The sequence below is a fragment of the Canis lupus genome, chromosome 5, assembly GCF_011100685.1.
Source record: "Canis lupus familiaris isolate Mischka breed German Shepherd chromosome 5, alternate assembly UU_Cfam_GSD_1.0, whole genome shotgun sequence".
NCBI classification, from domain to species: domain Eukaryota; kingdom Metazoa; phylum Chordata; class Mammalia; order Carnivora; family Canidae; genus Canis; species Canis lupus.
Genome location: NC_049226.1, coordinates 79,449,798 through 79,462,331, shown reverse-complemented (window position 1 = coordinate 79,462,331; position 12,534 = coordinate 79,449,798). Strand labels below are relative to the sequence as shown.

The window sequence follows — 12,534 nt, the reverse complement described above, 5'->3', positions numbered from 1 at the left end:
TTAAGTCTTTCACATTGGCAATTGGAAATGGGCTCTGGCCAGAAGTGACCCAAATGACCCTTTTACTCTTGGCCTTGAAATACTTATCAGTAAAGGGGATGGGACTCAACGCATAGAATCCATCATAGCTCTTCTTCACTCCCTCCTTGCTGGATGGTCTTTGATCTGTTCACTCACTCCAAACCAGGAACTTATACCACATTGCAGTACAGGCATATAAAATAGGTAGAGTGCCCTCAAGGAAGCAATGCCAAAGAAAGCATAAGAATAATGTTGGTAAAGAGTTATCCTAAACCAGGTGTCTGAAAAGTTTTATTGGAACACAGCAACACTCATTGGTTTATCTATTGTCTATGGCTGCTTTTAGGCTACAGTACAGAATTGAGTAGATGACCTATGGCCCACAAAGCCAAAATTATTTTCTATATGGCCCTTTACAGAGAAAGTTTTACTTAATGTTTCATTATGTATTTGGAGGTTTTTGTCTGTCTCCTCTGTCTAAGATGTAGTGTCTGTGACAGCAGGGAATTTGTTTTCCCCCATGGTTCTCTCCCTAGCATAAAGAATAGTGCCTTACACATATTAGATACTCAATAAATCAACATCAAATGAATGAAATTTAGCATAAAAATGACAAATGAGGGACTTAATCTGGAGAAAAACAGAAGCCAGGGAAAAGAGGACCATACTATGCAGTTGTATCATGCTGTTAAAAAAATGTAATACAAACATATTTTTAAGGGAGACCAGGAAAAGAAAGAGACCACAAAGTTAAAGAAATTGAGGGGAAAAAACACTATTATGGAGCTCATAGATAAATTAGGATAGCAAAGACTAAAATATTGCTAACTAAAATAAAATTCTGATATAAAGAATGCTTAAATTAATCATGGTGAGTACAGAAGAAAAAAATAAATTGTCATCAGTGTGCAGTCTGAAAGTGATTCAACATAAAGATGTTCCTCAAATAGAGAGCCCACAAATGAAATTTCTTTCAAAGATAGAGTGACCAAGAGAGCTCTCTAAAATGAGAGAATAAGGATATTGCAAAGAGAAAATAAATTCATTACAGACTGGTAGAGAAATAACCCTAACTATATTCTGGTTAAAATTTTTAACCTTAAGAACGAAGAAAAACTATCCAACTTTTTCTCAAATCTAAAATACAAGTCTCCACCAAAGAGGATGTAGTAGAATCTGACAACCTTTTGCCCTTGCCAAAGCAACACCCATTAACAGAGATGGGGAATAATGTCTATTAAATACTGGAGGAACCAGTATGATTCCAGGATGGGGAAAAAAAATAGAAGGTAAAAGTTTATCTAGTTTACCAACATATCTAGAAAAATAAAAGATGCAGACAATCCATAGACTTCAGAAATTTTCTTTAGGTTTGCAATTAGGTTTTTTCATATTGTGTTTCATTTTGGCCTATCTGCTAAATTTATTTGAGGCATCATTGTGTTGGGAGTCCAGTGGATTCTCATTTGATTGTCTCTAAAGCTGGCTTCTCCAAAGTACAGCCCTAAATCTGGCCAGCTAATCAGGTAGGCTGCCTCTCCAATTCCCCAATGTCCTGCTATTAATTTTGTCTGATTAGTGTGCTCCACTAAGCCTTTGTAACATGTATAATTATTATTAGCAGATTATAGGAGCATTTTAGATACTTTTTAATTACTTGCAGTATCTTATTTTTGGAGCTGGTGATTGCTCCTTTGGATCTACCCCCGGACTCTGTTCTGAGAGGAGCAGGGTTAATATTTCATGCAATCTCCTTTAAGCTTCAGCTATATGTCCTTATGCCTTGAGCCTGTTCTGCTGAGAAATGACTTCCATTACCTGCCAAGTTTCTAACTACAAGGAATAATGCCATTGTTAAGAAGATCCAAAAACCACATGAATGAAAAGATCTGACTGCCTTTACTACATTTTGTAAGACCTTGAATGGTGTAGCAACAAAAGAATTACTCGGTATTGATATTTTAGAGAGTTCAGTTGCAATTTCCACTGGGATCCTCATTACCTTTGTCCTGAAATCATCTTCCCAATGTAAGACACAATGTTCCATTGCATATGAGCTCTTCCTTTCCTTCCTTGTAACTATAACATAGTATATATCACTTTCAAATCACTAATATGTGATAAACTATAAATACATTGCATACTGCTGACTCCAAGTAGAATAAAATACCCAATAGGCTTATTTATGGCAGATATATGCATCTTTTTTGATGGATAACAAGAACATGATCACTCTCTGGTACTCAGTTCTCTGAAAACTTCTTGAAGGGAAAAGCCAATACTGTTGACTGGTTCTTTGGGGTTACAGTTCCTGTCCTAGTTTAAAATTTGTGCAAAATAAATTAACTGTAAGGTGGGCAAAAAAAATATGTAGGATAAAATGACTTGCATCTTAATTTGCAAAGATTAGGAATGGGCTCTATAGACAGGAAGATTAAGACTACAAGAGAAGTTGTATTAGAATCAACTGAGAAAGTAGGAAGAAACAGCAGAGAGATGAAAATTCTTTGAAGCTGCCCTCTGGAGCAAGCAATCACCACTTTCTTCCTCCATCAGAATGATGATTATGCCAAAAAATCGCCTGCTGGGATTGCCTTAGTATTTTGGCTGTCTGGGACTATAATTACAATGTGGTAACAATGAAGTTGCATGACAGGAGACTTCCAATGACAATACATACCTTATGTTAACTGAGTAGATATTAAGATGTGTATTTTTACCTTGATTCAGTTTGAGAAACTTCTTCCTTGGGTTTAAATGATCATTTATCAAATGAATGGAAAAGAAACAAAAAAGCGCCCAAGAGTATTTCCTTTTGGACATAAAAATTGAAAAGACACATCTCTCTTTCTACCAATGCATGGAAGATGAATTAAAGTAGAATGAATCAGAAAAATCTTCAGTGATGGCTCTCCCAGCTTTTATTAGGTACATTGGTGTCCTACAAACAGAAATGCTTTCATTGGTGACAACTACAAAGTGAATAAAGTCATGAAAATTTAATTTATTCTACAATTTGGGGAGTTATTCTCCTCTATAAATGGTGGGCCCTAAGGAAAATGCTATCGTACTTTTGGATTTTAATAAAGATTTCATGCACCCAGTAAGAATGACAAATAGGATGCCACCTAGAGCTAAAAGCCACAGAGAGTGGCCTTGCTCTGGGACTCTGGAGGCACGGTGCTGCCCTTGAGAATGATTCATCATCTTAGGCAGGGTTGATATTAAGTAAATCTGGGGTGACTTTCAGTTCATTCTGAAAATTAAATATTTTCATTAGACGGAAAACAAGGACATGAACATGCAGTTTGTCAGCCCTGAGATTTACCATGATTAAAATGCTGCAATCGTACCCACAATGCTTCTTCTAAGTCACCTTAACAAGTATTTGTCAAACCCTTAGCAAGTTCTTTAGAGGGGAAAAAAAGGGTGAGACTTAATCACTTAAAGATCCAGCTTATGTTTAATGAAAACAATTCAGGATACCAAAAAAATACATATATAATTTCACCAATTTCTCAGTTTCTACAAAATCTTTGTAGATTTGAGAGAAACTTAGTGTTTTGTTCATATTTGACCTAATCATCAGAAGTTCCTCCTACACTTTGGATGATAGAAAGGACTGACTTTTCAGTTGTTGTTGTTGTTTTTTAAGATTTATTTATTTATTCATGAGAGACAGACAGATGCAGAGAGATAGGCAGAGGGAGAAGCAGGCTCTGGGGAGCCTGTGGGGAGCCCAATGTGAGACTCGATCCCAGGACACCAGGACCATGACCTGAGCCAAAGGCTCAACCACTGAGCCACCCAGGTGCCCCAACTTTTAAGTTTCTGAAGAGCTTTGATTTAGCTCATATGATGGAATGTTTGTGCTTACTCCAAAACATGCTTTCTCCCTATGGAAACAAAAACGCCCCTCATTCCTGGAAAATTTGGCTTAAGTGGTTACCCTGTCAGGCTGCTATTACAATACTTTTGAACAAAATAAACAACCAGAACAGAATTTATGACAAGATGGTTTTATATTTGAGAGCCAAAGAAATAAGGGAGGGGTATAATTTCCTCACATTTTATGGATTTCAATATTATGCAAACCTATACCATGTAAGTAATAATATGTAAGAAATACAGCCATTGGAAAACAATGACTACTCCAATGCCTAATCAAACAGCTTCCTAAATCAAACAGCACGACCAACTATGAGAGAGAGAATCCGTATTCTTCAGTCCACCATGTTAAGAAAAAAAGAGCATTAAAAAGTGAGACATGAAGTATCATCATCCAATAAGACCTCAATACTATCCTTCCCTGTCCCTCTTCATCACTCTTTATTGCTGCTGACTTTAGAGTAGAGCAAAAAAATGGTATCTGTAGGTTGAATTCTTCAAAAGTCTCAGTATATTGCTAAGCAAATGAGAAGTTTAATTTATTGACATATTTTACTTCTTTTCTTGTCCTTTTTTTCCTTCTTTTTTTTGCTTACTGATTTGATAAAGAAAATAAATAAAACTCAAAAACTCCCAAATATTAGGAATGGAAAAGGGATGGTAAGTACAGACAGATTGAAAACTTTAATAGTTATAATTTTATGTCAATCACTTTGAAACATACAAAAAACCTTTAAAGTCATCAAGAGACAAATATAAAGCACATAATCTCCAGAGGGAACAGAAATAATAGCAATTTAAAAATTGAATATATAAACAAATTTCCCACCAAAGAAGACAGTGAATTCAGAAACTTTTAACCTCTCGGAATGGCTAAAATTAACAACACAAAAACAACAGATATTGGCGAGGATACAGAGAAAGGGAAAGCCTCTTGCCCCCTTGATAGAAATACAAACTGGTGCAGCCACTGGGATAAACAGTATGGAGGTTCCTCAAAAAGTTAAAAATAGAACTACCCTATGACTCAGCAATTGCACTACTAGGTATTTATCCAAAGGATACAAAAATACAGATTCAAAAGGATACATGCACCCCAATGTTTATAGCAGCATTATCAACAACAACCAAACTATGGAAAGAGCTCAAATGTCCATCAACTGATAAATGGATAAAGAAGATGTGCTATATCATATATATATATATTGGAATAATACTCAGCCATCAAAAAGAATGAAATCTTGCCATTTGCAATAACAGATGGAGCTAGAATGGATGTATTATCCTAGACAAAATCAGTCCAAGAAAGCCAAATACCATATGATTTCACTCATGTGGAATTTAAGAAACAAAATAGAAGAACATATGGGAGAGGAAAAAGAGAGAGAAGGAAGCAAAGCATAAGAGACTCCTAACTACAGAGAACAAACTGAGGGTTGATGGAGGGAGGTGGTTGGAGGATGGGCTAGCTGAGTGATGGGTAGTAAGGAGGGCACTTGTTATGATGAACACTGGGATTTGTAGATAAGCAATGAACCACTGAATTCTACTCCTGAAACCAATATTATACTATATGTTAACTAAACAAAATACTATTTAAATAAAATTTGTAAAAAAAGAAAGAAAAGAAAGTTTTACAAATCTGTGCCAAACTTTAAGAAACTGAAAAATCCCTAACTTAATCTATTTCAGGGAATTTTTTTAAAAGAGGAATGTTGCCCAATTTATATTACGAGGCTAGTATAATCCCCAATTCTGGGAAAACCAAAACAAGAAAAGAAAATTAGAAATCAAACTCATCTGTGAACCTAGATGCAAAAGTCCTAAATAAGCAAACAAATAAACAAAAAACTAACAAATCTAATTTTGCAGTTTATAAAATATAAAAATTCATATCAATAAAGAAGAGTTAATTTCAGGAATGTAACATGGTTCAAACTCAGGAAAACAAATTATACAAGCTACCATATTACCAGATGAAAGGAATAACATCATATGATCACTTCAACTGATAGAGAAAATCATCAAACTAAATAAATTTATGTACAATATAAAAATTCTTAGAAACCTAGTCATAAGAAAGTTTTGAACCCAATAAAGGGTATCTACCAAAAAGATGCAGCAAATATCATACTTAATAGTATCCCCACTCATGTCATTATACTTGGAGACCATAGAGGAAATTAAGAAAATAATATTGGTAGTTATTTAAATAAATATATATAGATGCTGGCTAGTAATTATTGTGAGTATGTATGTATATTCACATATATATATGTATATGTATACATATGCCTATACTGGCTAGGATATTGCAGGGAGGAGGTAGGGAAGAGTGATGGAGTGATTTATCACTATCAGATTATCAAAACAAAATAAGAAGCAACAATAATTAAGCCAATTTGATGTTGGTAAAGAAATTTCTGGAATCCAGAAATAGACCTAAGTATGAAGTAAAGATAGGATATCAAGTCAGTAGAGAATAGACAAATGTTGATAAATAATGTGGAATACCTGACTAGTCATTTGAGGAGAAAAGAAGTGACATCAATAAACCCAATAAATTCCAAATCAATCAAAGGCTTTAAAGTGACTAATAAAAGCATAAAAGTTGTAGAAGATGGCATAGGTGAACTTACTGTCCTGAAGTGGGAACACTTTCTAAGAAGAAGATAAAAAACCAGAAGCCCTCAAGGAAAAGATGATAAATTGGCTATATGAACCCAAAACGAGAAGCTGAACCCAATGCAAAAATAAGCAATGAAGAAACATCAATGTGATAGTAAAAGTCAACTATCAAATTTGCAAAAATGCAGCAGTTTGGGAATAAACCACCATTCTTTGTAGGAATCTAAATTTGTGTAACTATCTGGAGAGCAACTTGGCAAAAACTATAAAAAATTTAAATATGTATTACTTTATATAATATTCTGCTCACAGGAATTTGCAGATATGCCTCAAAAGTACACCAAAATGTATATACAGACATACTCATTGAAGCATTATGTTCAACTAGGGAGAAAAAACACTCAATATTTAGCAAATGGGGGTATTGATTAAAATAAGGCTTGTAGGTATAACCTATGATGGAATACTATGTGGCCTTTAAAAAGAAGGGGACAGATCTGAATAGACTGATATGGAAACATTCCTAAAATATACCATCAAGTGAAAAATACAAAGTACAGACAAACATGGGTTAGTAGGAGTCTACTGAGGTAAAAAAAAAAAAAAAGGATTATATATATTATGGTTTTTTTAAGATTTTATTCATCTATTCATGAGATACACAGAGCAAGAGGCAGACAGACATAGGCAGAGGGAGAAGCAGGCTCCCCACAGGGAGCCCGATGTGGAACTTGAGCCCCAAACCTGGAATCACACCCTGAGCTGAAGGTAGACAATCAACCACTGAGCCACCCAGGGATCCCCCCGCCTTTTTTTAAATTATATATTGTATTATGTATACTTTACGTATAAAGTTTTATTATATACATGTGGAAAATGTTTCTGAAAAGATAAATGGAAGTGGCCTGCTGGGGAGAGTGAGGACTTAGTTGTTGTTTATGTCTTCCTAGTTTTAAGTTGAATTTTCTAACCACGTGGATAAAATACTTCTAATTTTCATATCTGACAGGGGTTATTCAGATAGTAGTTGTATGGACCATTTATATTCTTCAGATTTTAAAATTTTTTTTATTTAAGTAATCTATAACCATTATATGCCTTGCTCTCTTCACTACCTCCTTGTAGTGGGTAAACATCAAGAATATGACTAAGAGAGAGTTAGGATACCCTTTCCAGTTAATCTCACGGGGGCTGATCCAGTACAGCAGGAATAGGATTGTGTTCTAATGGGATTTTTACCCCCTGGGGGTCAAAAGTATAACAAATATTGATTTAATATTTTGGCAATACACCAATAATACTGATAATATTGATAGTTCTAAAAGCCACATTTCTTCTACTTTCCCCAAACTGTTAGAAATGGCATTGAGCTTACTGAGGGCAGCGACTGTGTTCTGTTTGTTTTATGTCCTCCCTCAGACTTGAGCACAGTGCTTAGGACAAAGCAGATGCTCAGTAACTATTGATGGAAGAAAATTAAATGAGAAGCTTTCCCTTCCTTTCTTCTATTGGCCACATGTTTGCCCTGGAAGATAAATGTCATATGCATCAATTTAACAAATGTATATTGTGCATCTTTTTAAACATAGCTATTCTTTAGAGTAACAGATCTCAGACTTCTTCACAGACCACTAACATTTCACAAAAACAACTGAGAGAGACAAATATAGGATACCCAGTATTTTATTTTGCAATGCAAAGTCATTTGAAAACATCCACTACAATCTATTATCACTACCATGCATTTAAAAATGTGAAAAAGAATTCAACACAGGAAGGAAAGAGGGAAGGAAGGAAGGGAGGGAGGGAGGGAGGGAGGGAGGGAGGGAGAGGGAGGGAAGAATAGGAACCTATAATCTCAGAATAAAAGCTAGTTCTTTAACTATAGTTAGTGTTCCTTCTTTCATCTCATTTTCACCTCTAAGTGATGAAAATGCTGTCAGGGATGAATGTTATCTCATGGACTGTGTGACCTTGGCCAAGTACTGGGCCTTCCTGAGGTTCAAGTTGTTAGGCTGTAAAACAGGGCAATAACAGCACCCAGCTCTAGGATTATTACGGGGATTGAAGGAGGTAATGCACATAAACCACATACCATTGCCAGGCACGTAGTAAGCATTCAGTAAATATCAGCTATTATTATCCTTGTGGATGATGTGGTTGTCTTGGGACGAAGACTAAGAGGAAAACAGACCTTGTTTCTGCTGAGAACTTAGCATCTAACAGGGAAGAGAAACAGGTGGTAGGAAAGGGCCCAACGAGTGATGTGGATGATGAGAGAGGCATGGAGGTGTGGTCAGGGGAGGGAGGCAGTGCACCAGATGGGACGAGGTGCCAGGTCTGAATCAGCCGGGGTGGGTTGCTGCCCTTTCTCAGGCGCTTACCATGCTCCCCGCCACCAGGTTTGTATCGGGTGCTTTACAATCAACTCATTTTATCCTGGGTCAAAGCTGTGTGGCTCTTCCTACTGTCATTCCCATTTTCCAGGTAAGGAAACTGAGGTGTGAACTCACAAAACTAGTCAGTAAGAGAGGTAGGATTTTGATCCAGTTTTCTCACACTTGAAAGCCGGGCTGTGGTGTAGACCAAGGCATCTGTCCTGTGCTCTTGGCAGTGCTATGCTGTCCCTAAGAGCAGTGTAGGCTTTAGTCAGCAGGAGCCATGGAGGAGTAAACAGGGCCATGACCTACACACAGGGCTGCTATAGGTGATACAATAAAGTAGTGAAGACTACAAGTAAGTAGACTGCTTTAGAGGGAAACCAAGAGGGCCCATTTTGTTGAAGTGGTTGATGCTTAGAATGAGCACTGTGTGCCCAGAATCTTCCCTCATGGCTTGTAGCCTAGACTTGGTCATTAGTGGACAGTATGTAACTGCGTGGCTCAACCCTGAGGCACATTCCACTCTCTGCCAAGCTCTAAAAAATGTCCGTGCCTGGGCCACACCCAGAAAAATTAAATACCAGCCTCTGAGTGAAGCCCGATGGGAAAGATTAGGTTTCATGAAGCTTCTTGAAAAAAAAAAAACAAAATCACCACCAACAACAACAGCAAAATCCAATGCTTAACATTTCTTTAAAATGAGTGCAAAGGGGCTCCTGGGTGGCTCAGCGGTTGAGCATCTGCCTTCGGCTCAGGGCATGATCCTGGGGTCCCGGGATCCAGTCCCGCATCGGGCTCCCTGCATGGGGCCTGCTTCTCCCTCTGCCTGTGTCTCTGCCTCTCTCTGTGTCTCTCATGAATGAATAAAATAAAATCTTAAAAAAAAATAAAAATGAGTGCAGAAATTATACAGATTACTGAGTTTCAGGTCCCTTGCTTCCTGATAACAACCTGGCTTCTTCCCTGCCTTCCCAGAATATTCTATAACTCCTAGCATAGCCCAGCATTCACAGGGTACCATGCAAGTGAGGGGTCCTTCCTAGCTTCAAGGGAAATCTGTGTCTGGCCCTAGGCATCTTTAAAAAACAAAAAAACCCTACCTGATTCTAAAGAGCAGCCTGATAAAGGACCTCTGATCTCTATATTGCGTTCATGCCCTCCACAGGACAGAAGAACCTCTCACTAAGTGGCCAATCCACCCTCTGGGGCCTAACCTCTCCCAGAACATATGCACACATCCTAGTCATGTCCACTGGGAACATGAGCCACCATCTTGCCTCAGTCAATCATCAGATATTTATTGAAGCACCTGCCATGCACTTGACCCTGAGCTGGATGCTTTGGGGTGGGAAGGAGATGAAAAGACCCAGACCCTATCCTAAGATGAGCTCAATATGTAGGAAAAGTTAACTTAGAACAGTGTTGCTGTCAGTGACCTCATTGCTGGGTCATTACTTTGTTTTGCCTTTCCTGGGATGCACTTTTTTTAGGCCCTTGGGAGGGTTTTGACAAATCTCTCCTAAAATGAGGTGCATGAGAACTTGCTTCAACAAGAATTTGGGTAGAGTGGATTTGAGGTGACTATTTAAGGTAAATTATAACATGAAAGGTATCTCAGAATCATTAGTTATTAGGAAAATATAATTTAAAATCACAACGAGATACTTGCAGGTGCCTACTAGAATGACTAATATAAAGTGCTGGCCGCGAGAACTGTAACCCACATACACTGCTGATAAGAATGCAAAATGGCACATCCACTCTGGAAAATATTTGGGCAATTTCCTTTTTTTTTTTAAGATTTTATTTATTTATTCCTGAGGAACACAGAGAGAGAGGCAAAGACACAGGCAGAGGGAGAAGAAGGCTCCCTTTGGAGAGCCCAATGCAGGACTCGATCCCAGGACCCCAGGATCATGACCTGAGCCGAAGGCAGACACTCAACCATTGAGCCACCCAGGTGTCCCTTGGGCAATTTCTCATAAAGTTAAATATATAACCAAGGACCAAAGAATTTCACTCCTACCTACCCAAGAGAAATAAAAATTTATGCCCAAAGACTTATACATGAATTTTCACAGCAGCGTTGTTCCCAGAGCCAAAAGGGGAAACACCAACATATGTAAATCCTGGAGAATGAACTGGGGTTCATCCATGGTATACCACTTAACAATAAAAAGGAACAAACTAAAAAAAAAATAAATAAAAAAAAATAAAAAGGAACAAACTGCCAATCCATGGGACAACGTAGGTGAATCTCAAAAGCATTGTGCAAAATGAGAGAAGCCACTAACAAGAAACTGCTTACTAAATGATCTCATTTATATGAGATTCTGGAAAAAAACAATAATAGCAGTGAAAATAAGATCAGTGATTGGGGGGTCTGGGAGCTGGAAAGGAAGAGTAACAAGAAAAGAGCAAGAAGGAATTTTTAGGGGCAGTGGAATTATTATATATCTTGATTGTGGTAATGGTTACATGACCGTTCACATTTGTCAAAACTCAGCATGGTACACATTAAAAAGATGAATTTCTCTGAATGTAAATTATACCTTAATAAGCCTGACTTCTTAAAAATTAAAATAAATGATAAATATCAATTAGGATAAACAGTGCATTCTTAGAATAAGGACAGCTGTCAGGTTAGAGGATGACACTTAGAGGAAACAGTAACCAAGGAGCTTTCCACTCCGCAAGTTGGCTCAGGTCTTTATTCCCATACGCTATGTCCGCAGTGGTTGCTGAACGGTACCTAGCATCGGGCACTGCTCAAAGCCAAGCTTCTACACAGTCATGGGGCATTCCCTGGGCCTCCCTGTCAGCAGTTGCCCCACCAGTAATAGTGGCCTGAGTCCCCTGCTGCTGTCTGTTCTCGTACGGAGGAAGCGTGTGTTCAGGACTGGCACTCCCCACCCACACTCCAGGCCTCCCCTGGGTCTCCATGGTTATCACCCGCCAAGAGGAGAATGTAATGTTTCGGGTTGCACCAACCCCTCATTTTAAAACAAAAGCCTAATGAAAGGGCAGGTGTGCCCGGAGCCCTCTGTGATTAGCTGTAATTCTTGGCAGAGTGTGACATGCTTATTCTTCTGAATTAGCACAGGGCACAAGGCATTTACCACGGTGCTAATTGCTATTGGATGAAAACAAGCAGCCCCAGTATGTGGGCATGAGGCAAGACAAAACAGATGCCAAAGCCATTCAGAGCCATACCCTGCATTGGGCGCTGCGCCGGTGGCTGAGAACACGTTTGTCTAAATGTCAGTCTCCTGTGGGTAGGGTGTGGGGAGGCAAGGCTGGAAGCCAACATGATTCTGGTTGGGTAACTGGGCAACCGCACACCCTCCTTCCTCCCCTCTGATACAGTCAACACTTGCGTTCACTGCTGTTCTTTATATTCATGTAGAGTTAGGGAAATAATGTGCACATTCTAAAGCATCTCCCCCTAAACTCCACAGGATATGGAATTTCCTCTGGAAGGGAGCAATTGTGCTCAAGCAAAGCCAATCGTAGGCGAAGTTTAACTCATCTACCAGACTTCTTCAAAAATGCGAATGTAAGAGAAATGACAGATTCAGTGTCATTTACTGTGGAAAAAAGCCTGTGCATATACCAC

General features: G+C 38.2%; 1 long non-coding RNA gene across 35 annotated transcripts in view; it reads left to right on the top strand.

The window, feature by feature from the left end:
• Nucleotides 1-12,534, top strand: part of LOC111096046 — a 267,063-nt gene that overhangs the window by 94,148 nt on the left and 160,381 nt on the right. For 2 of the 35 annotated variants that reach the window (XR_005360183.1, XR_005360184.1), the window contains one exon: nt 12,377-12,474. The exons of the other annotated variants lie outside the window; for them this stretch is intronic. This is a non-coding gene — a long non-coding RNA (uncharacterized LOC111096046). The remainder of the gene's footprint in view (nt 1-12,376; nt 12,475-12,534) is intronic. 35 annotated transcript variants of the gene reach the window in all.